At 44.8% G+C, this 26,375-nt stretch overlaps 1 protein-coding gene across 1 annotated transcript in view; it reads right to left on the bottom strand.

The window, feature by feature from the left end:
• The window catches only part of RTF2 (replication termination factor 2), a 90,848-nt gene that overhangs the window by 51,699 nt on the left and 12,774 nt on the right, over positions 1 to 26,375 (bottom strand). The gene's annotated exons all lie outside the window — the stretch shown is intronic.

Raw genomic sequence — 26,375 nt, forward strand, 5'->3', positions numbered from 1 at the left:
TCATAGGCACTTCATATTATACAGAAACACAGACTTCATTGGAAAGAATCCCCCCCCCCCCGGAAAAACAATTAATGCTAAATGTTTGCAAGTTTTAAGCTTCAGAAACTGGCTGAAAGTTGTTACTGAAGGGGTGATTTCTTTCTTACTGAGTTTAGCATAAAGGATTTTGAACAGAGGAAAATACAATGAACCAAAGAGAAGCCACTAAAACACTTAATACAGTATACTGACATACTAGCAAAGTGCACATCAATATGATGGACTGTATTTCTCATATCCCATAGAAGTGGATATAAGGTGCTTGGGTTACCAGTTTCTGGCCAGGTTTTGCTCCCTGACTGCAGTTCTTCAAGAGAAATAAATGACTCCCATTGAGAGAAAGTAAAGGGAATGCAACTGAGGTGAATGCAGAGAAACTTGCCACTCTAGGCACAGAAGATCTCAGTGTCTGGTAAAGGAGGGGCATATTTTGCTACAATTTCAACATTGTTCGCAACTACAGTCCTGTATGCTTCTTCCGAATAAATCAACAACAGCTGTTCACTTCTGTGTAAGAGCTAGGAAAGATCACCTCACAGGACCTTTAGGATGGTGGAATTCCAGTATGTACACATTTGCTACATGACCAATATGCATGTCACTGAATTGGAGTCTCTCTCTGTGACAATTAACACCATTGGTAGGAACATGGTTGGTGATAACCAAATCTTTCTCACCAGCTGCTGGCTCCAGAGAGGAGAGCTGGTCCTGTGGTAACAAGCATGACTTGTCCCCTTAGCTAAGCAGGGTCTGCCTTGGTTGCATATGAATGGGAGACTTGATGTGTGGGCACTGTAAGAAATTCCCCTTAGGGGATGGAGCCACTCTGGGAAGAGCAGAAGGTTCCAAGTTCCCTCCCTGGCATCTCCAAGATAGGGCTGAGAGAGATCCTTGCCTGCAACCTTGGAAAAGCTGCTGCCAGTCTGTGATGACAATACTGAGCTATATGGACCTATGGTATATGGCAGCTTCCTATGTTCCTATTCCAACTAATGCTACTGGGGCTACGAATTAACCCTGAATAGCCCTAATCATGAAATAAAGTTAGAAACAATACAATTGGGGAAGAACATACACCTGAAGGGTACTGTTACCTTGGTTAGTGTCATCTGGTTACTGAGTCTCTTGACCATACTGCCATTATGAAGGCAGGCAAGAGAGCCAAAACCTTAACATGAAAGCAAATTCTCAGTATAGCAACAACAGGCTGCAGAGCTCATAAAAGCTTTCCACGGACTACACGCAATCCATTCTTGCTCTAACCCTATTGAAATACAGCAGTTACTGGTCTAGGAATGGGGCCATAGCTCAGTGGTAGAGCATCTGCTTTGCATGCAGAAGGTCTCAGGTTCAATCCCTGGCAGCATCTCCAGGTAAGGCTGCCTGAAGCCTTGGAGAGTTACTGTAAACACTGCTGAGCTAGATGGACTAAATGAACTGATTTGGCCCAAGACAGCTTCCAATGAACCAAAGACTTTGATTTAAAAGTGTCTAATTTGAAATGCAAGACAAAATCGCAGAAGAGATGCTCATCTTCTTTAATACCTAAAAATTAAGCCACGGTATACACATAGGAACAAGTGTTTTGCTACAAAACAAAATAAACCTGATTATTTGTTTGTTTTGAGAACTACAAAATTTTCATAGAAGTTCAAAGGCCAAGAGAATAAACATGTCACAATGTATTTTAATGCTGCACCTTATTGACCGAATACTCTTCTGAATGAAGACAATGCATCATATTCATCTCTATTTAGGGGCCTTATTATTATTATTATTATTACATTTATATCCCGCTCTTCCTCCAAGGAGCCCAGAGCGGTGTACTACATACTTGAGTTTCTCTTTCACAACAACCCTGTGAAGTAGGTTAGGCTGAAAGAGAAGTGACTGGCCCAGAGTCACCCAGCTAGTTTCATGGCTGAATGGGGATTTGAACTTGGGTTTCCCCGGTCCTAGTCCAGCACTCTAACCACTACACCACACTGGCTCTCACTACACCACGCTGGCTCTCAAGTGTATATTGTACAAGTGTGTGTTGTTGATTCAATTACTCCCACAGTTAACAACATCAATATGACCATGTGCAAGGAAACAATGTCACACACAACAAATGGAATTCCATGCATAACCAAGGTATCTGTATAATCTTTGCTGTAAGCTGTGGCACACATAACTGAATCATTACACTCAATATATTTGTACAGAGATTCAACATTTTATTCAGACAATAAATGCACACTGTGAACCAGTACAAGGGGGAAAAAGTGTATTATTGCAAGGTGAGAACCATTTTCAATACCACCTATCAACTTGTATAAGGTACATTTAAAAGTACCTCTTCGAACCATATAACCACTGATGTTCACAGGCACATTGTCCCCTACAGAATCTTTAAACTTGGCCATACAGTCTATGGGAATGTATCAGTCTATAAGGAAATAAGGGAATTTTGGATATTACACAGAACCAGCAATGAAAGCCTTCCACCTTAGCAAGCTGTGTGTGCACATCTCATCCCTGGGGGGAAAACACAAGTTCCCTCTTTGCTACCACCAGTATGTGCATGTGCACCCATTCCCTCTGCTGCAGAGCAAGGTCATTCAAATGGGCAGCTAAGGAAACAGGCACAGTCCTATGGGCACTCGTTACACACTCTCTTTTCTGGAGACTCTGTTCAAACGTTTTTGCCTCACATTGCTGTCAGTGGCTGTTGGGGTAGAGTCTGGGCCTCAAGCAGGCAGGGAGGACAGGAACACATTTGCTCTCCACTATGCAAACAGGCTGAGTCAGAAAGATGTATCATCCAATCTGGCCCAAAGCCACATTTTACTCAAACTTGTACACAGGCCTTTACTTTCCACAGGCGATCAGCTAATGGCCCATTTTGACATTACCTTTGGGATGTGGTAACAGCTGCAGTGCTGCTCCTTTCTGTTCTACAAATGAAATATCAGAAGGAACCCCAAATACTTCCAGAAGGGACCTTAAGAGACAAGGGAAGGTCAGGAAGTTTGTGCAACTTGAAAAGAATTGTTTCTACAGTGGTCCCTCGACTTACGAAGCACTCGACATCTGAAGATTTCGACATACAAACGACAAAAAATACCGGAAGTCGTTGCCGGTTTAGATGCGGCTTCCTCGACCTACGAATTTTTAGATGCGGTTTCCTCGACTTACGAGTGTTCCGGACCTCCGTGGATGTGCTTTTCGACTTACGAAAATTCCGACCTACGAACATGCGTTCGGATCGGATTATCTTCGTAAGTCGAGGGACCACTGTATTTATTTCTGAGTGCTGCAAAAAATATCATGGATGTCTCAGCAAACAGGCTAGCAATAGTGAAAGAATGGCTTTTGGTTAATGAGGGGTGGGGTGGTGGTGGAATCACTTCAGTAAACTATCTGAGAGAGAGATACAGGATTGTTTGGAGGGGAAATGAATCCAATGGTGGATTACTTTCCTTCAGAGAGCCTAGCAACTGGGACAGCTTCTGATAAGAAAAGTATTGTCTACACTCAGAGTTTCCTTTCTTCTTTGGATTCAAAGCAGACATGGTTAGGCTTCAGGTGCTTCCATGAACACAAATATCGTGAGATGAACCCGAGATTGTTTCCCCACATACTGGCAACCCAGCAGCCATGTTTGTATTGAACACAGGGCTTGACAAACCCCAAGTGCCAGCTTGCCACAGTGCCTAGAAACTGAATGGTGGTGTGGAGAGAAGACCGGCTCAACGTTGGCTTCAGCACAATTCTGCCTCCTGGCCAGAGGCTGCCGCCATTGTTCCACCAACGTTCCTGACCCCTCTTTCCCCTTTTGGAGTCCTCTTGGGCAAGCCCCGCCCCACCTTCAGCTTCACCATGTAGGCAGACTGGCACCCCCTTTCTCTGCCTGGAGCAGTAGGGCAAAAATAAGCCAGATGGAGAGAGCAACAGCTGCAATGTGATGTAGGCAAGGTGGGCTCTATTGTGGAGGGATGGGCAGGAGGCACTAACTGCTACAGCTTTGGAGCAGGAGAAGAGTAGGTGCCTGCTGCCTGAGAGATAGCCAGGAGGCTGGCTGTGTGGACAGTCAGGCTTGCCGCGGCTGTCCAGAGGGGACAAAGTTCTGGGCTGGGCTTCCTTCCCTACCAGGAGGTGGCCCCCAGAAGCAGGAGCACACAGCCCAGAACTGTATTATTACTGGCCCTGCTTTAGAATGGGGCAGGAGTGGGTGGGTGAGAGAAGAGTCACTGAGATAGGCTAGATAGCAAGTTCAACCAAGACAAGATTTTAATCGAGGACTCTCAGTTCCACTTCAAGCCACTATCCTTCACCATTGCTCCATAAGGTATGAGTAGTCAGAATAGCAGCTGCAGTGGACGGCAATGGTTGCTGACTTCACAGCACCCTGCACTCCTCTTTGATCCTCTGAGCGAAGGTTATGCAAGCTCAGAGCCATATTCAGTGCCATCTTAGTCTCTGGTATGGGCTGTAACATCTGATAAGGGCAGCTGTGCTAGGAGTGGGGAAGTAGCTGCCATATTGGAGACAGGACAGCTAATATTGCCCTGCCAGAGCTGCCATACATGTTCTTGTTCATTCAGGTCACTCCTAAATACTGTCCCCATTCCCACTGCTAACCACAACTCCCACCACCCCCAGCTGCAATGGCCTTTGGCTGATGGGAGTTGTAGTCAACAACATCTGGGAATCCCTGTTAAAAGGAACACTGCCCATCAGGTGCAAAGATTACTGTGAATGGGTCCACCCCTCAAGCCACCATTTTGTGACTGACTTTAATTGGAGGACTTAGGGTCCCAGTTTAGGCAGAAAAAAGAGATCTTACCAGCCCAAGGCCTGCCCATCCTCAATACAATGCAATTCAAGAAGCAGAGGACTACAGTAGAGAGAACTATTAGCAAGGTTAGTGTCACGATTCCAGGCCTCCTTCAGATCTGCACTCACCCGATGCAGGTGGTGGCACGTCCAAAACGCAGGGTGTCCCTCCTCCTCCTGTATTGTCAATCTCTCACCCTCCGCGTGCTGGGGAAGGACTCCGTTGCCAGGCCCGTGGCCAGCCTCTGGTATTGGAGAAATCACCTGATGTGTCGAGGCCCTGGAGAAGTCTCCAGAAACCTCATGGGAGCTCAAAACTGGAGGAAGCAGGAAGTGAGCCAAGGGAAGAGGTGGGGCTTGGTGAGGCTTTTGAAGCCTGCACATGGCTATTTAATAGGGAGGCAGCCAATGAGGAGGGTTGCCCTCAGTTGGGAGCTGGACATTCTCTGGGGAGAGAGCCAGTAAGGCAGGAGGTAGGCAAGGGTGAGAAACTACCCCCAGCCCCCGCTAATCTATGAGGCGATTTGGGCCCCTGAGTGGAACTGGACAGTTAAAAAAGAACAAAGTCATGGAAGTTGACAACTAAGCCTATTTCTTGGTACAGAAATATCTTTCCCATTTCCTTGAATTCCAGAGAGATCCAGGGGACAGTATTGAGCTTATATCCAAGAAGCTTGTCTTCATAATACTTGATCAGCCATGAAGTTTGCTGGGTAGCTATGGACAAAATATTCTCCCCTCAACTGTGGTCCACAATAAAATAACTAAACTACACTATAGCTAGCTTGCCTGGTTGAGCCCAGCTATCTTCAGGTTGTACAAATAAATTATAAAGAAAGATCACATACCACAGCACACAGTGGTCTTCCCACCCGTCAGGTATGACTTCCTGTGTGTAACTGTGCAGAGTTATAGACAGTACAGACATTGTTGTGGAGGCACCATGCTTGCTAAAATCTTATACTTCAGCAAAAATGTTGCCAGTCCACAGAAAAAATGTGGTCCAACACATTCTTACACATTGCCTGCAGACAGTGGAGGAAAGTGCAGGCAGTTCTGGTCAAGCAGGCTTCGTACAGAATATGCCCGAGGTCATTTTGGGGTGCTGGAAAATAGCCCTTCCAGCTTCAACAGGATCATTCAACATCCAGCACCCTTTTTTTCATAATATCTAGAATAATGTTCAACAATTAGGTATGGATCAATAGGCACAGAAGTGACTCCTGGGGGACCCTAATCTTACAGGAATCAAAAGATGAGCACTGGTGGGCCTTATGGGTGACCCAAAGAACTCTGGGCAGAAACAGAATGGCACAGGATATTCCTCACGGTAATAGCTATGGCAAGCAAAACATTGCCAAAAAGGAAGGTATATAGGTGTGGGGGCGGGGGCTGTCTTAGCTGTGAAGCACAGATATAGATATATGTTTGGATATAGGACATGAAGCTGCTTAGACCATTAAGACCACTGGTCCAGCCAGCCCAATATTATCTTCTCTGATTGACAGGAGCTTTCCAAGATATCAGGTATTTCTCAAGATCAGTGTACTGCTACTTGAGATCCTTTAACTATCAGGGTCCCAGATTCAATCCCTGTGCATTATTCCAGATTACAATGGATTTTTTGAGACATTATACACAGCCATCCACAAAATCCCACCCATCCACTGTTACAGAAAAAACCCCACAAACAAACAAACAAAAAACACACACCAAGGGAGTAGAAAATAAGGACACAAGGAAAGAAAAGGAGGGAAGAAGAAAGAAGAGAGATCAGGTTTTCCTCAATATGGTATCCTTTTGATGCTGCATCGCTACCTACAAAATGTCACCATATTTTTTTTATCTTGTTCTCCCCTATACCTTGACTTTTCTAGATTAGCATAATTCCTTGGTTCCCAAGGTTTCAGACTTCTGCACACTTTCTTAGGAATAGGTCCTGGTGGCCAACTTCAACATAAACATGTAGAGCAGGGGTAGGCAACCTCCACTCTCCAGCTCTTGCTGAATTTATTGTGGCTGGGGCTGATGGGAGCTGTGGTTCAGTGACAGCTGGTGAGCCAAGGTTGCCTACCCCTGCAGTAGTGTCTGGTTTGCAACAACACTGATGGCATAAGAGGCAATGCTCAATGGTGCTAAAAATTTGAGGTCATCCTTTTTCTATTTCCAGATGAAGCTCAAACTCTATACAACTAGAGCAGTGGCTCCCAACCTGGGGTCCTCCACATATTGCTGAACTACAGCTCCCATCATCCCCAGCCACAATAAATTGTACCTGGGAATGATGGAAGCTGTAGTTCAGCAACAACTAGAGTTCAGCAACATCCTCAGGTTAGGAACCACTGAAGGTCTATGTGAAGTTTATGAATGTTTGGTGTTTTAGAAAGAAAGGGGGCAGGGAGAAAGGAGAAGATCTTATAATACCCTATTTTAGATTGTAAGCCCTTCTGGGACAGGAAATCATTATGTAAACTGTTCTGAAAACTGTTTTTTGTTGAAAAGCAGTATATTCTTAAAAAAAAAAAAAAAATCCAGGAAGCCCTACCCTGCTACTGAAAAGAATACTTTAGAACACTTCGGTTTATGTTACCAGCAGGAACAAGATGGATTTGGAAACTCCATTTGACCAAATAAAGGCTAGACAATTCAGTTAATTCAGTTTCTCAAGCTATCAAGGGAAAATATGATGCATTTTGACTTTGCGAAGTTGCCCAAAGCATTTTTTGGTGTATTGTTATCTCTTCATCAGACTCTGAGTTATTTTAAAGCAAGATCAGAACTGTATTACACATAATTCCCACCCCCCACAAAAACCCAACCAAACCAGGTGTCTCCTGGAAAGAACTGAATTAGAGGCAGAATACTAAAAACATGTTGGGCAATAAATGAGGTCTCTACAACTTGAGGCCTGCTCCCCTTTTGTGCCTTCTTTTCTTCCCTTGCAAGATCCATGTGTGCAACTAGACCAACCAGAGGTTTACCTACTGTTCCCAGTTCTCCATCATTAACCAGATGCACAGTAGTTCTCACAAATGGAGGTCTTGTGAGAATACTAGAATTTTTTTCTGCACAAAGTACAGGTATAGAACAGGGTTCTGCCCTGTGAACATGAACTGTAGGAGATACTTTCCTGCACTTTTCATGACCTTGTTTATACATTTCCATGGAACTACTTTTGTAAGTTGAACCTGTTATTGCACTGAAGCTGTCACACTATGCCTGAGATATTTCACACATCAACACTCGCCCGCTGTCATGCTACTGAAGTCTCCTGCTTTAGTACTCTGCACGATGACATCCCTCAACCACTTTTTACAATTACAACAAATATTTATATACCACTTCGCAACCACCTTTTTGATTAAGCGTTTCAAAATAAGAGACTAAATAAAAGCCTCTCTCTGGTTTCTCAGCTTGAGGAAGAAGCCAGGGGTGCTTTTTATCAGCTTAAGCTGATACGCCAGCTTTGGCCATTTTTGGAGAATGACCTCAAAACAGTGGTACATTTGCTGATAACCACCAAACTTGACTACTACAATGAACTTTATGTGGGGCTGCCTTTGTATGCAGTATGGAAACTCCAGTTGGTACAAAATGCAGCAGCTAGATTGGTCTCCCAGGCAGACTACAGTACTCTTATTTTAAAAGCATTATACCAACTGTCCATATCTTTCTGGGCAAAATATAAAGTGCTAGTGATTACCTCTAAAGCCCTAAATGGCTTGGGCCCAGTGTATTTAAGAGATGTTCTCTTAAATATACTGGGCCCAAGCCATTTAGGGCTTTAGAGGTAATCACTAGCACTTTATATTTTCTGCTTCAGGTCTCCCCACCGTTTATTAAGATCTTCAGGAAAGGTCTGTGTGCAGCTGCCCCCGGGTCATCTGATGGCGACTCAGGGTTGGGACTTTTCTGTAGCTGCCCCAAGGCTCTGGAATGAACTCCTGATGGTAGTAGCTTCCCCATCTCTAGCGGGGTTTAAAAGAGCACTCACAACACACTGTTTCATCAAGCCTTTGATCAGCTATAAAGGTGGTTTTTATGGTTGCTATTCCTCCTGTTTAATTGTTTTTTTAAAAAAAAACTGTTTTAATGTTTGGTTTTAATTCTGGTTTTATTGTTTATTTGTAAGCCACCATGAGATATGTGTATGAGATAGTATATAAATGTAATAAATAAATAAAACCTGTATGAATAGAGGAGCCATATGAAAAATCTGCAAGGAGTAGAACATTCAAGCAAGGATGTTCATGAACTGGCCATCTGCCTAGATGCAGACAGACCTTGGACTTCTCTATCACTTAAGTGCATGGAATATTTAAAATAGGATTGTGAGGAAGAGCTGTCACCAATTAAAGAAGATTTAAGATGTGTCTCCCCCGCCATTTAAATATCAAGCAGCTGAAAGAAAAGCAGCTTGCTGGCTGGCCTTTGCTCTCCCCAACCAGAGAGAAGGGAGGGGTCCTACAGATGGTCAAGGAAATGTTGAAGTTCAGACTCAATCCTACAGTTCTGGAGGGACAAGTTAGCCCTCCTGACACATCGGAGCTGACATTCATCACCATCAGTGTTCCCTCTAAGATGTGTGCACATGCGCGCACTCACACACATTTTTTTACATCCGCTCAGTTAATCTTAAATCCTGCTCAGGCTGAATCAAGAAGGCCCCATTCTGAATACACATGTGAACACACTGCCTTGATAGTGCCACCCAGAAGAAAACTCATTCCAGTTGAAAAGAATTAGAGAGAACACTGATCACCATGCACTGTCCTACTCCCCTCATGGGCTAAACATTGCTTCTATGAGGTAAGCGCAAAACCCTTGGACTTTTGATTGTGTAAAGAACCTTAACCTTAAAAGACATTTGTTCATTAAGATCTTCCTTGTGGTGTGTTTAGAAAACCAAAGAAACTCCATGTTTGCCCAGAAGACCTCATTTTAACTTAAAGTAACCCCAGCCCAGCTCAAGGACATCACTTCCTCTCATGATTGGCGTCATTATCTCTCTTCAGCTAAAATGTATCTATGAAACTTGTTAAGACAGCTAAGCTTCCCAGGCCAGAAAACAGGATTTAACCAAATAAGAAATAATCACCAGATGAACAATGAATCATTCGCATGCGTACTAGATACTTAGACCACCATCTTATTGCCATGTATACTGTGTCTAGGGTGTCAGCATCATTAGATTGTCTGTATAAATGTAAGATGCACCTGTAATCAAACTGTAATCGGTTTGAGAGTGTGAGCCTACTGATTACCTATTGCTGACTGCAGTAGCAATAAACCTCAATTAATAATTCCCAATCCTTGTGTCTGACTGATTGGCTAAGCAGACCCAGGAACGAGCCCCATCCACATCAATTGGAGGCTATTACTGCCCATTTGAACCATTCCTATTTCGGAAACCTTTTCCACATTGACTTGATCTGCCGGTTCTGGATGGAACCACGCTTCCCCAGAAGGAGCAGGTACACAGTCTGGGAGTACTTCTGGATCCCAACCTCTCCCTGGTGTCTCAGGTGAGGCGGTGGCTAGAGGTGCTTTCTATCCACTTTGGCTGATACACCAGCTACATCCATTTCTTGAGATAAACAACCTCAGAACAGTGGCACATATGCTAGTAACCTCCAGACTTGACTATAGCAGTGTGCTCTATGTGGGGCTGCCTCTGTGCATAGTCCAGAAACTGCAGTTAGTACAGAATGTGGCAGCCAGGTTGGTCTCTGGATCATCTCAGAGAGACCATATTACTCCTATAATAGAAGAACTACACTGGCTACCAGTAAGTTTCCAGGCAAAACACAAAGTGCTGGTGATAACGTATAAAGCTCTAAACAGCTTAGGCTCTTCTTTGCCATGAGCCCCATTGTCCATTGAGATCATTCAGAGAGGTTCATCAGTAGTTGCCACCAGGCCATCAAATAAGGCCTTCTCTATTGCCACACCAAGACTCTGGAATGCATTCCCTGTTGAATTAGGAGCCTCCCCATCTCTGACAACTTTTAAAAAGTCTTTAAAGGCTTGTTTTCTTCACCCAAGCTTTTTAACTAGACTTGTCATTTTGTCTTAAGGTTCTCATTTTTGTCTTATTTTGTTTTATGTTATAAATCACCAAGAGACGGAAGTTTGGGGCAGTCTACAAATTTGATTGACAGAGAAATTCTCTCTCTGTTGCAGAGGGCAAGCTGATTTTCAAGGAAGCTTGTATGTCATAACCACCCTTAGTGAAGAACCCATATTAAGCATCTGAGGCACCTAATGATTTCCTGGAGCACAGTTTGCAAACCAATTGGTCTCACAGAGAGTGCTTCTAGGGTTTGGGTCTGACCCAAACATTGCAACCTGTTCCACTACCGGACTGGTCTGATGGGCAGATGCTTCTGGAAAGACCTTGTTCCCTGCTCTACTGCCAGGACCATCAGAACCCCATAAGCAAGAGAGAAGGGCAACTCCACTGAGGCCCCTCTTGTAAGGTGAATAACTGCTATCAAGCCACTGTAGTCCTCCAGAATAGACACTCAGGGGCAGGGTGGAAATCTATTGGCTTGTTCTAGAAAGAAGGATCAACTGGAAACAACTTTATTCAAAACTGTATATAATCTGCTTTTAACTAACTCTTGTATAGCCCACTTTGCCACTATTCCCACCAGCAAAATGGTGGGAAAGCAAGCTATACATTCGTTCGAGTATTTCCTTTCTACCAACTTTTAGAACACAAGCTTACAGTTTAAAATAGTTTCAGAACATTTTGGATTGAACTAGTCCTTCCTATGCTTGAGCTCATAATGTCTACTGAGCTTGCGCCAGAGCTAGCTCTGGTGCTTCTTGTGAGAAGGTTCTGAGCTGTGAAGCACGGTAAAGATACAAACTGGGTCAATGAACTAATATAGATGTGGAAGGGGAGTGCTGAGTGATTACAATACACTTTAGTTTAAATCCTGATGAGTGGGCAATAGAGGTGATGAATAAAACAAGAGTGCTTAATTATCCTCTATTGTGACAAAGTAATGGAGTCTTGCAGTGGAGTTTATGAACTGTAGGCACAATACCCCTGCTTACCTGCTACCAAAAAAGCCTATCTGTTTAGAATGCAGACGCTATAGAATCCATCAGTCATGTTTTAATATCCTCTTTTCTGTTTTAGAGGTCAGAGGAGAGCTGTTGCTGTATACTTATTTCTATCGCATATCAAAGATATACAGATTGTCTCAAGTTTAATTCTTTTTCCTTTGAACAAATTTGCTTTGGGTTTAGTTCACTACTTAGTAATGTATAAAGGATGAGGCACACCTGGGGGATAGAGCTAATTACTGCTTTAAAAAAACAACACAAAACATTAACTACCAGAAACGTAGCAACCAACTCCCTCAGGACTCATTTACTAAACCTTTGTTCATCTTAAGAACATGTCATCAGTTATGCTTCTGTGGGTAGCTTGTGGTTTTAACAGTGGTTTTAACAGTAGAGCAGAAAACACCGAGAAAGAATACATCATAGTACGTGTAAATCATCTCCAATTCTGACATTTCTGTATGCATTCTTTTGAACCCAAATATACTGCTTCCTCTGCAAGGCCCACTAGGAAAAAATGATTTATACATAACATAAAGGTTGCAAATCAAAGTACTAAAAAGTTGTTTATTTGAAATTAAAGGCTACTTTTTGACACTTCTTCCAAACAACACTAAGATTAGGATTACCACATTCAGAGAGAATTCCTGGACACAACTTTAAAAATTGGTAAAATTCATTACAACAATCTTCCTGCTCAAATTATTGGACATTTCATATCCAGAATGACACTGGATACTAAATACTAAATCCTGGACATCAACTGATTCCTGGACTGTCCAGGCCAATTCTGAACATGCGACAACTCTGCCTAGAATGTCTATGTCAATACAGCAACATGAAGTATGAATTAATCTGTAAATGTAGGTATGTTGACTCACTAGAGATATAAACATTAAATTGCAATTTTTAAAAAAATTGGACTCTGTACAGTACTTGGATTAATGTTGCAATCCTAACTGCAATTAAGAGGTGATTTTCAGCTAGTTAATCTTGGAACAATACCACTGTTTTAAGTGTGACTACTGTAAGATCTGATAGAGGTCATTTTTGTATTAGGTAAGTGCTTAGATAAGTTAGCCATATTATGTTAGATAAATGCTTGGCATGAGTCCCTTTGACACAGTACAGGCCTTGGCACGAACTCATGGGCGAATGCTGTCATAAGGTGAATTTCCAAATCCCCCAACTATGTTCAAAATTAGATATCCTTTTATGGCTGAACACACACTCCCACCTTGGGTGCATCCCAAATCTCTTACTTGCGTCCAAATTAGATATCCTTTTTCCTGAATTGACCATACAAACTCCTCATTCCACTAGTGAGTAATCTTCCATTCTGTCAAGGATAGCCCCCACCTAAGCTTTTGTCTAAAATCAGAGAGTCGGCCTATCAGCTCAGGCGAACTTCCCCATTTTCACTGTCTAAAAACGAGAGTATGTCAAACTCAGTGTTCTACTTGAAGGGGGGCGCGCGCCCATGTTTTCGCCCTTATTCTACTTTTACATATTTTTCTGACCAATGTCAAGGGGAACAGGTTTAACCAAAGGTCATTGATGGTCAAGACCCCTTCTTTATCCAATCGTTGTTAATGCGTAGATGACCAGAAAAGGGTATAAAAAACCCCAGCCTGGAGATAGGATAGGAAGATGAAGAAGGGAGGAAGGAGAGGAAGAGGAGAAGGGAATCGATCAATTTGACAATGCCCAGCATCTAGCAAAAGAGGAAACACAAGGTTCTTATGGGTGAGACCCTGGGGAATTGAGAAACCACAAACGGGGAGAGGTTTTTGACAATCTTTAAAGTTGTTAGCTTAAAACTGTTTGATTGCTGTAAAGAAAAAGAAGTGTCCTGTTGTTCGCTGAGATTGATCTGGACTTTGGTGAGGAATAAAGCCTTTTGATTAAATTTTACCCCTTCATCCTCGTGTCTTCTTGGGTCTTGAGAGTCCTAACAGCCAAGACCATGGAAAAGAACCCACAGGTCTTCTTAATGTGAGGATTCTGGGATCCCCATTTATTCCCAATTGCAAAGGAGTTTTGGGGCATCTCAAATCTCTTACACTACAAAAGGTTAAACAGTTCGAGGATTACTGCTTCACTTTCCTTAGGATAATGTAATGCTTCTCAAGCATTTTATTTTCAAGTAGTATATAGCAACCCAAAACACAGCTAGGTTTGTTGAATTGCTTTAATTCAACATTTATATTTACAACTAACAGTCACTTGAATTAAGTCTGTTTGTAAAGCACAAACATGTGTTATGCCCCCTTGATTATACACTTACAATAAACTCAGACATGTTCTGTAAACAACTGCCAGGAATAATGTTCTGGATGTTATTGCATACTGGACTCCACTGTATACAACAGAATGAATCGTTAGCACTTACCTGAAAGGTCATTTTGCTCAGAGGTACGGGTTGTATCCGCAAAGGATGCTGGGTTGTCTCGACCTCCTGCTCCTAGACAGGGCCAATCAGAGCTTCGGCTCATGGCAGGAGGGAGGGGCAACCCCCTCAGACTCCAGTTCATAGCCAGCTCTAAAATGTGCTCCAGAACAAAATAGGTAAGAAACAAGCAGAAAAGGCAAACGGATAATGCACCATAGCAAAACAGCAGTACATCCGGCAAGAAAATCTATTCCCTTTACAGCACCTGGTTTAACTGAAAACTCCCCCGCAGGGAAGACAAACCACCCTAGGAAAGAAACTGCCCCACAGAAATATAGGAGACAGAAGGGTGCTGGAATCAGGACAGAAGAATACACAGACTGGATGAACAAGCGGGTGGATGCTGATACAACCCGTACCTCTGAGGAAAATGACCTTTCAGGTAAGTGCCAACGATTCATTTTCCCTCAGAGGAGGGTTGTACCCGCAAAGGATGCTGGGACCTACCATAGCCTCTTTGACCCACTGGGAGGGAGCTGTGAGATCTGGCCTCAAGGAGGAACTACCCGCTGCAAGACTCTCCGCCCAAAAGCAGCATCTGCCGAGGTCCAATCGTGGATTTTGTAATGCCTCACGAAGGTGGAGAGTGAGGCCCATGTGGCTGCTCGACAGATATCTACCAAGGGAGCCAAGGTGGAGAAGGCAGCAGAGGAGGCCACACTCCTGGTGGAGTGGGCTGTAATCCCCTCTGGAACCGGGGTAGCCAAGACAGAGTAAGCTAACCTGATGCACTGACAGATCCAGCGCGACAAAGTGGATGTTGAGACCTGTTTACCCAATGAACAATCCCTGAACGAAACAAAGAGGGAATCTGATAACCGAAAAACCTTAGTGCGCCTAAGGTAAATCTTTACTGCCCTACGTACATCCAAGGTATGCCATTCACGTTCCTTAGGTGAAGAAGGCTTGGGGCAGAACGAAGGCAGCATCAATTCTTGAGCCCTATGAAACACTGAATTTACCTTGGGAATAAATGTTGGGTCAGTGTGTAAGAGGACATAGTCTGGATAAATCAGACATACCGTAGTTCCTTCCGCACCGACAGAGCTCGCAGATCCGAAACCCGCCTGGCAGAAGTGATAGTGACCAAAAACAAGACCTTAAACGTAAGCAAACGTAAGGAAACAGACCGTAGGGGCTCGAACGGGGCCTTAGTAAGAGCACTGAGAACCAGGTTCAAGTCCCACGTCGGAAACCTATGGACTGTGGGAGGTTTGAGTATAGCCGCCCCTTTCAAAAACCTATGCACGTGGGGATGCTGAGACAGAGAACAGGTCCCCTGCCACTGCAGAATCGAAGAAATTGCGAAAACCTGGCGGCTCAGTGTATTGGGGCGGAGCCCCTCATCCAGACCCCTCTGTAGAAACCCCAACACATGGGCCACCGTAATGGACAGTGGCAACACCCCCCGTAAGTCGCACCAGAGAGCAAAGGCCTTCCAGGTAGACTGATAGATTCTAACTGTGGAAGGCCTACGAGAAGCCAAAATAGTGTCCTGGACCAAACTAGGGTAACCGCACTCGGCTAATGACCTCCGCTCAATCTCCACGCGAAGAGATTGAGCCACTCTGGTTCCGGGTGGAAAACTGGACCCTGGCGGAGAAGGCGGCTGTCGCGTCCCAGAGAAAGTGGAGGTTCGCTGGACAACTCCACCAGGTCCGAAAACCAGGGTCGGCAGCGCCAATGCAGAGCCACCAACACAACCTCCGCTCTCAACAGGCGGACCCGTCAAACGGTCTGCGGAATGATGGCAAACGGCGGAAAAGCGTATAACAGGCCGGGCGGCCAGGGAAAAGTCAAGGCATCCACTCCCTCCGCCCCAGGAGAGCGATACCTGGAGATGAAACACCTCAGCTTGTTGTTGCTTGGAACTGCAAACAAGTCCATGACTGGTCGACCGAATGTCCAGACGATCTGCTGGAAGACTCGAGGATCCAGAGACCACTCCGCTGGGTCTATCTGTGACCGGCTTAACCAGTCCGCGACTGTGTTCATCACTCCGCTTACGTGATCTGCCTCTAGGGACAGTAGATGTTGCTCTGCCCATGCCAGTAGAAGTGAGGCCTCTCTCATCAGGGCACGGGATTTCAAACCGCCCTGCCGGTTGACATGGGCCTTGGCTGTAGCACTGTCCGTGCGCACCAATACGTGGTGACCGTGGACTTCTGGCCGAAACTCTATGAGGGAGAGCTGGATCGCACGCAGCTCCAGCCAGTTTATGGAGTTGACCCGTTCGGCCTCGGACCACCGACCTTGAGCCATGCGATGCTGACAATGGCCCCCCCAGCCCTGGAGGCTGGCATCCGTTGTGACTTGAACACGCTCCACCGGAAGAAACCTGACCCCCTTTTTGATGGCCGGTGATGTCCACCAGTGCAGAGACCGCACCACCCGAGGCGGCAGTCTTAGGCGCATTCTGGATCTGCACATTACCTGATTCTGGTACTTGAGAAGTAACCACTGGAGCGGACTAGAGTGGAAGCGACTCCAGGGCACTATGCCCAGTGTCGACACCGTCCCTGCAGTTGAGACAGAGATAGGACATCGGAGCTGGGGCAGGAGATCAGTGTGCAGCAGCGGGACACTAACGGGTTTCTGTGTTTCTGGGATAGACAAACTGTCCCCTGGACTGTATTGATCAGAGCTCCTAGATGAAGAACTTTGGTTTGAGGAAGAAGTGAACTCTTGGGGTAGTTCACTATGAACCCGTGGGCCTCCAGCATGGAGAGAGTCAGCTGGACATCCTGCTGGCCTCTGAGCAGGGAGGCTGACCTGATCAGCAGGTCATCCAAAAAAGGGTAAAGGTGGACTCCCCTGGTCCTCAAGTGTGCCACGAGTGCCACCATAATTTTGGTAAACACCCGAGGCGCAGTCGATAGACCGAAGGGTAGCGCCCGATATTGGTAATGATGAGATAGGTAAGCAAACCTCAGGAAGCGTCTGTCCAGCTCGTGGATAGGCACATGCAGATATGCCTCCTTGAGGTCCACTGAAACTAGGAAATCCCCCTCCTGAGGAGCCATAAGGATCGAGCGTAGGGTTTCCATGCAAAACCCCCTTTTTTGGAAATATTTGTTCACAAACTTGAGGTCCAGTATTGCCCTCCATTCCCTGTTCTTCTTGGGGACTAGAAATAAAATGGAGTAGACCCCCAGCTTTTGTTCCTCCAGAGGAACAGGCTCGACCGCTTGAATGGCAACCAGATGATGAATAGCCTCCATCATCAGATGATGCTTGGAGTCCTTGCGGGACCGAGGCGAAGGAAAGTAACGTCTTTGTCCCACCTCTTGCCTTTGGAGGCCTTGTGAGCCTTCTGAGTCTTGTGGGGCCGAGGTTTGGGCGCAGGAGAAGAAGCCGCTGCCCACTCGGCTTGGCACACAGCGTGCGCCACGGAGTCCTCCGAGAGAGAAGGAGAAGCCTCTCTCTCGCCACGCTACATCTCCAGCGCCATACAAACAAGGCCAAAGGAGGCGGCGGCAGAAGAGGAATGCTGGGTCCTAATGCCGGGTACCAAAATAATTCAAAGTTGAAGGCTAGGAGGGCAAAGTGCAAGGAGATAGGACCAGATAGTATGGAAAAACAGCAAAACTGAAGAGCACAGAGAAAAGGACACCTGCTCAGAGCAGACAGGGCGAAGAACTGGAGTCTGAGGGGGTTGCCCCTCCCTCCTGCCGTGAGCCGAAGCTCTGATTGGCCCTGTCTAGGAGCAGGAGGTCGAGACAACCCAGCATCCTTTGCTGATACAACCCTCCTCTGAGGGAAAATAGATTATCAGCCTACACTAAAGCCCAAGAGGAACGGTTTAAAAGGGGACAGAAAGGTATATTTCTTAATCTTAAGAGCCCAGTCCACAAATCCCATTAAAACCTTGTTATTTGAACTTAAGCACAAGACAATTATTCCATGAAGACCTGATCCCATACTACATCACTCAGGAAGATGGGCCAGTGTGCTAATACCCCTCAGTTCCAGGAGATCTGTGGGCTATTGCTATGCCTGGTTAGAGGGTCACTGCAACCCCACAGAACCGCAAGCTTCTGACAGCCCATTCCCCAGCTGAGACTGCTTCAATCAGCTATAATGGTGATGGCTGGTGCTGAATAAAGCTGTGCCCTACAATCTCCCTACCCCAGGTTTGTCTAGACTTTTTCTGGAACTCTGCTGGCAGAAGAAGGAGACAGCTACATCAGCAAATTGGGGAGCTTGGTGGATGCAGCTCTGGTTATGCCTGTCTCTCCAACAAGCACGACAAGTGTGGCATTACAAAAAGGCACAAGAGGAGGAGTCCATTGCCTTGACCTGCATGAGAACACCAGGTTCTAGTTAGGGGCACTGAGCCTCTGTAAAGGCTATGAAGTGGGTCAAAGTACTAATCTTACCTTCTTTGCAGTAGGATTTGTAAGCTGCTTTGAGTCTGAAAGTAAAGTTAACAAAAAAACCTAAGAGCAAATTCATGTTGCTGACTTCGGTGGGGCTAAATGGGCTTACGTTCAAGCTTCTCAGCTCATCAGGGACAGGGCTACAAGCATACACTGACGTTTGTCAGCTCAAAGGCCTGGAAGAGCTCAGTGTCACGATCTTCCAAGTGCAAGGTCAATACCATTACGGTTTATATAATGCTCTCAGCAGGCACGGTGTTTTGCAAAGCATAAGAAAAGGTTCCTGTTCCAAGAGGCCTTGATACAGGGGAGACAACAGAGGAAGGTGAGAGAGATGGAGGCAGGGAGGAACATGCATTTATTTTAGTCATATCCACTTAGGCTAAGTTTCAGTAGGGGATGGGGAGCAAGGTTAGGGCAAAGTAGCAACCTTGGCTCTCCAGCTGCTGTTGAACTACAGCTCCCATCATCCCCAGCCATACGCTTTGTGGCTGGGGATGATGGGAGTTGTAGTTCAACAGCAGCTGGAGAGCCAAGGTTGCCTAGCCCTGGGTTAGGGTCATACAGTCTAACCAAAGATGTTAAATGGACACTGTATGGTACACTTCAGAAATGTATAGTCCCTCAGGCTGAGCAGTAAGATTATGGTATTTTTCAGCATAGAAACGGTTTTACTATGCTTACCTCATTTACTTCAATGCCATTTGTTGTTTTGGCTTATTCACGCTTTGCTTTAAGAGGGCAAAGTTAAAAACCCAAAGAAACTGGAAGATAAAGGCTCGCCTAAGGCTTCCTTGACCAGCATCTCTGTTTCTCAACCTCCTTGTTCCCACTCTCTTCAGATTAGATGCAGAAGGAAGGAGGGTAACAGTTCCATTGCCCAGTGTTAGATGTGAGGGGCAATGGTGAGGGAGGAGCACATTCTGATTCTCCATCCATTTAACTGCTGCAGGTATTCACAGTATAAACACACTCATATAATTATGTCATTCATTTATAATCAGTTTACTACAAAATTTGGGGACATTTTATTATTTTTAATAATAAAAATAATAAAATGTCCCCAAATTTTTATTATTTATATTTATATAATTCATATTTATTATTATTATTATTATTATTATTACATTTATATCCCGCTCTTCCTCCAAGGAGCCCAGAGCGGTGTACTACATACTTGAGTTTCTCTTTCACAACAACCCTGTGAAGTAGGTTAGGCTGAGAGAGAAGTGACTGGCCCAGAGTCACCCAGCTAGTTTCATGGCTGAATGGGGATTTGAACTCGGGTCTCCCTGCTCCTAGTCCAGCACTCTAACCACTACACCACGCTGGCTCTCTTTTGGTAAAAATTTTAGTAAAACGTGGGTATCCAGCCTTGATTCAGGAACCAAATACTCATTCATAACATTGTTTCCTATGGGAAGACTGGTTTTGAGTTAAGGTGTCCCGACTTAAGATGCAGTTTTCAGGAACCAATTGTGCTTAAGTTTGAGAGCTGTCTGTATAGGTTTTCCATTCTGGAGTTTCATTGCAGGGGCCCTGCCAGGGGCTACCATAGCAGGAAAGTTCAAGAAGCAGAAGAGATATAATTAGGAATTTCTATTTTTGAGACAGGGAAAACCCAAGGATGGAGAGGCTGCTGTTCAGAGGAGTCTCCAAGAAAAATCGGAACTAGTAAGCCAAATCCAAATGTCAGATGACATGGAGCTTGCCTTCACTGCATTTTAAGGTGCACTGCTGAGTTTCTAAGGGACAGTCTTTTGTCTAAGATTCCCCTGTTTGCTCCACCCAACATTTGGCTTCCTTAACAATTCAAGAATTCAGGGTGGGTGCTTTGCCTCTCCAAAATATTTACATGCACTGGTTCAGTTAGCATGACTGTATTGCTCTGGTCCAAATGAAGGCTGGGCTGTTTCCCTCCTGGCATCAAATACCTGTCCACCTTCACTCCATCATCCTCGGGATCGAAACCAAATTTCCCAGAAGAAAGGGAGGCTGTCTGGCAACACACAACAGAGTCAAATGAATTACCAGTGGAGCAACACAAGTTGCTCAGAATTTGATTGGGTCACTCCCAGTGACAAGCTGCCGAACAATATTAGGCCTGATTTCATTTCAAGATATCTTGAATTTCTGTCTAATCAATGCAAGCCTATGTTGCTCTATACGTTTCACTCAAGGAGAATTTGAGGAGTGCTGCTTCTGCTACTGGCTACTCATTGTTGCAACACTAACACTACTAGAAAGTTTACAACTGAAGAATGCATCTGGTGTACATTTCCTGGAACTAGGGAATATCCTGGGAGGATTCTTCCCACATAGCTCACCAAGCATATTCTGAAACACTCCAAGGAGGGAGTTAGGAGGAGCCCCAGAAACCATTCTGGTTGTGCTGCATTTGAACAGGAAAGAATTAAGGTACCTGGTCCTTAAACATGAGGCAACAATTCTGACTTTCCACAGGAAGGAAACATCCCCAGCTGAACCAATACAAAGTTAACAGAAGGCTTTGATCCCCACCCCCTCTCAAAAACTATGCTTTCCATCCATGCTATCTTTGCATCGCGCCTCTAGCCGTGGCAACTAGAAATTTAACCATCACACCTAGAATAGGACCTTCAGAGGTAGACTTATTTAATAAAATATGTATTGGTCCTAGGCAGTTCTCTTCTAAGTACTTTACTTGTAAAGGGGATAAAGACTTAATTTACCCTACCCCCCCTCAACACTATTATCTGGTTCCCAAATTGTGAGACTGACTCCTAGATCCAAAAAACATTTGTCAAGGTCTGTATTAAAGTGCTATTGGGATCACTGTTCCCTCTAAGGTGTGTGTGTACGCGCACCAAAGCCCAGGCCCCTGTGCAACAGTTTTGGCGGGCACGCAGTCTCTGCTGCGCCCGCCACTGCCACCCAACTGCCTGGGACCATGGCACACATACCATGGCACACACTCCCCGCTCAGAGAGACTCGAACTGGGAGCCTGGGGGGAGGAGAACGGGAGGTAGTGACGGTCCCCCACCCCCAGCAGCCCCGAGAGACCGGAGCTGGGGGGGAGGTAAAAAAGAACACATTTCACTGTTGTGAAAAGTACTTCCAGTGACAAGCTGCTCTATTGACTGGAATTAAAAGATGGGCATCTTGGATGGCAAATTCATTTTCCTTTTTTGCTCTGTTGAATCTTTGTTGATGTGTAATATTGGGGGTCTCCCCTCTGTTTTTTCCTACCAAGTTCTGATCCTCTTCCAACAGGATCAGGTAAAAAAAAAGAGAAGGGAAGTAAATGTGGAACACAAAAGCAGGATTACTTTGGGAAGCATAATTAATATTTTGTCTCCAGCCTCACTTCATGGCAATAACAGGAGCCATCCATCATTTATTATGGTTTTATTTCCAATATTGCATATTATTAATGTTCTCAAGAGAAAGCCATTTCATCGGTCACCCACTCCTATTTTATATATATTTTCCACCAGAGCGTTCCACACAACCTTCAATGTAGCTTTTAGAGCTGTATGTTTGGCAGTGGAAGATGCACAACACTCTCAGTTATTAGTAGTGATCCTATAAACCATTGTTCCAATGACTGAAAGATGGTGCCTCTGAACATAAATTTTGCTAAATGGTAGTTTCTAGCCTACAATAAAATATAAACCCTGGAAGATCCCATTCTAAGTGCCAGTGGGCCAGTAAAAAAGAAACCACCCAAAGAGATGAGCACAGTACAACCGGTAGCATTAAGGTTCCATGTGAACCAGGATCTCCTTCCAAAATTACCTCAGTAGTATGAGGGCCAGGCTTTTTTGGGAAACTTCAGCAGTCCAAGGTCACATAAGGCAAGCTGGCAATATGGCTATTTTTGATGTCACTGAGGCCTTTGCCAGAAGTTGAACGATACTGGTGTGGCCAGAAGCTTCTTGATGGATTCTTCCCAGGTGATCGGGACAGGGTGGTCGAAGACATTTTCCTGCCTGATGTGAAGGACGATATGGTGCCCTACATCTGTGGATGGGTGCTCAGCATTAGGGATGGCCCAAGGAGTTGCGGCATCTGTACAACAGGCCAAATGTTGCCTTTCAAACTGACCCCTGCAAATTTTGGAAGTGGCATGGCGGGCAGGAGAAAGGAGAGAAAAAATTGCCAGCATCCTCCCTCTACGTGTTCCTTGCAAGCTGTGCAAAGAGTGTGGGGAGAGATGCTCCTTGAAAGGCATGCAAAGGTCAGATCAATCCCAAAGATGGTGTGTATTGGGGAGCCACAAAAAATTTGCAAGCCACACTTCGCGCATGGCATATTCATTGTTAATGGGGGCGTGAGGGCGTGAGAGAGAGAGAGAGAGATGTGCACACACTGCCTTGATACTGCCACCCAGACCAAAACTCTTTCCGCTCACTGATTATAAAAATTAGAGGGAACACTGATTGCGATCCACAATCTGTTGGCAACTAGGTTATCACGGATTGTAACAACCTACAAAAACTCATTATTGGTTATCAGAAGACAGTGACCAGAATTTGCAACAGAAAGCCATCTTAGAGCATGTAAAATGATTGCTGCAGACATATTTATCACTAGAGACAACATTCACAATCTAGCTTTCGCTGTATTATACAAATACAACAAATATTTAAATACAGTATTGCTTTTCAGCCAAAGTTCCCGAAGTGGTTTACAAAGGATAAAAAGAAGTAAACAAAATGGCTCCCTGTCCCAAAAGGGCTCACAATCTAAAAAAGAAACATACGATAGACATCAGCAACAGCTACTAGAAGAATGCCATGCTGGGGATGGATAGGGCCAATTGCTTTCCCCCACTAAATAAAGAGAATCACAACTTTTAAGAGTTGTCTTTTTGCTCAGTTAGCAGGGGCTTTATACTATATTTTATTTAAAGTTATTAACTACAACTGTTGATTTTCCAATTCTCTGCTATTCAAGTTTCCTGTTCTCAGTCACCTAATATTCAAGCAGCCTCAGACAATGGCATCACAAAAATCTTTAAGCTTGTTTCAATGCTTTTAGGCTGCCAGTAATAAGAGAACCAGCACAACTCGATAAACCAGCTCCAAGGAGAACGAATGCAATAAGCAAAGCCTAAAATTTATTACAGTCTAAACATTAATAAATCAGCCTCAGCCTCTATTGACATTTCAGTATTCCAAGCCAAGAAGATGAGCCAAAGTCTGATACTAACTGAGTTAAAGACAAACAAAACCCCAGAATACTGAACTTTTCATTGTTGGCTTCATTTGCTGCATAAAACCAGGGAACATTGATTTCATTGCATCACGATGTTCTGCTAGGAACAAATGGTCATCAAGCTGAACCCATGCCTGGTATAAAGCCAATAATCCAGACCACAGCTCCACCACCAGTGTTCCCTCTAACAGGGATTCCCAGATGTGGTTGACTACAACTCCCAGAATCCCCAGGCAAAAGCCATTGCAACTGGAGATTCTGGGAGTTGTAGTCAACGTCTGGGAATCCTTGTTAGAGGGAACACTGTCCACCACTGCTTGAAACTTTTGGCCTCTGTCATGAGCTTCAGGACTAAGGGTTGCTGGGTTGTATGCAGATGTGGGGAAGGTATTTATTAGTATCCTAGTTGTATTGCAATCTCAGTTATCCTCAAATGTGGTTAACAGGGACTCTTCCTGCAGCCATCAGAACTCAAAGCAAAATGGAAGAGAACACACAATTATGCTGTTCACACAGGTACTTCAGCTAAGCAAGCACACACATGTGGTTTCAGAGTTTTTATGTTGCCACCATACAAAAAGGCAACTTGCAAAGCAACAGCCAACATACCTGTTCTACAGCTAACAACCACTATGAAAACCACCCCATTAGCATGGACTAACAAGATAAGCCACCACCACAACAACATGCCTGCAGAGGAGAGGAGATTTCACACAACGCGTGATCCACTTGTGGAACTCTCTGCCACAGGATGTGGTGACAGCCAACAGCCTGGATGGCTTAAAAAGGGGTTTGGATGACTTCATGTAGGAGAGGTCTATCAATGGCTACCAGTCGGAGGGCTGGGGGCCACCTCCAGCCTCAAAGGCAGGATGCCTCTGAGTACCAGTTGCAGGGGAGTAATGGCAGGAGAGAGGGCACGCCCTCAACTCCTGCCTGTGGCTTCCAGCGGCATCTGGTGGGACTCTGTGCGAAACAGGATGCTGGACTAGATGGGCCTTGGGCCTGATCCAGCAGGGCTGTTCTTATGTTTTTATTCTCCTACAAGATGTGTCTATAAGCCACGTAGCACATGGATGGGCAAATATCTCCCAAAGGTGGCTGGCCAATCTTTTGCCTGGCCTGGGGGAAATTTCTTTCTTACCCAAGAACATGCAGATCACAGTTAGGCTCTGATCACGAACCAGCCGCACAGAGCTGCTTTATTCAAAGTCAGATCAGCTCATAGGGGCATCTAGCCTACAATAATCTTCTCTGACTAGCAGCAGCTTTCCAAGGTCTCACGCAGAGCTTTCCCAGTCTCTCTAACTGGAGATGCCAGAGACTGAACCCGGAACCTCCCAGGGCAAAGTATGTGCTCTACCTCTCAGCCATGGCTCTGTCCATACCACTCTAATCATTATAGTCCCCAATATCCCATAAAAAGCACAGCCTCCCCACCAAAAGTTAGATCTTAAGTAGCGGGAGGGATTTACTCAATTACCCACAATTCAGAGATGAGACTAAAAGTTATAAGTGAAGGGTACAGTGCCTTGAAACCATCAACTTTCTTTTGCTACCACAACCACTGCAGGGAGACTACTCCAGAGCGTCACATCTGTACACCTCTTTCAGCTTTTCAATCTACTTTTAGCCCATTCATACACCAACAGGCTTCAACTTAATTCACATGAGTCCACTGCAATAGGTTTGTTCATGAAACTAAGTTCTAAGTTCAATCGCAGTGCGACAACACTGTGGTGAACGGGCGATGACAAAACTCAGGAACTGCATGATCTATGGTGAACAAAAGGCAAAAATATTTTTATAGGGACTAAATCAACTTGCTTAAGCTGTCAAGGCTCAGGGTTGCCACAGCACTCTGAGTCATGTTCCCATGAGGATCACTGAAGAGGAGTAGTAAGGTCACAGGGCTGTTATATATACAGTTACCTCAGACTGGAAGAGTGGTGCAAGGAGGAAGCAGGTGTGTAGGAGGAGATATGACATAGGAGTATATATGTGTAGGAGCTGGACAAGGAACTGCAATAGTTGGGAGGCTTTGCACGATCGAAGGGGTAACTGTAGCCTAGGGGGTATATAGGGACCTACGGCTGCTTTGAGATTGTTTGCACTTCTAGTACCTTTGGAATGAGAAAGGAGGTGGCAAATTCATAAAGATTTTGTAACAAAGAGCATATCAGTGCTAATATTTATTACATTTATATACTGCCCCATCCAAACGGCTCTGGGCGGTACACAGCAGCAAAAATAAACCACAAATCAATCCTTTAAAAATAATCATTACAAAACCATTTAAAACCAGTTAAAAACCATTATCAATTAACACATTTAAAACATTTAAAAAACCCTGGAAGGCCAGACCAAACAGATAGGTCTTAAGGGCTCTCCTGAAGGCCAACAA

This window comes from Hemicordylus capensis, chromosome 4 (assembly GCF_027244095.1).
Source record: "Hemicordylus capensis ecotype Gifberg chromosome 4, rHemCap1.1.pri, whole genome shotgun sequence".
Taxonomy (NCBI): domain Eukaryota; kingdom Metazoa; phylum Chordata; class Lepidosauria; order Squamata; family Cordylidae; genus Hemicordylus; species Hemicordylus capensis.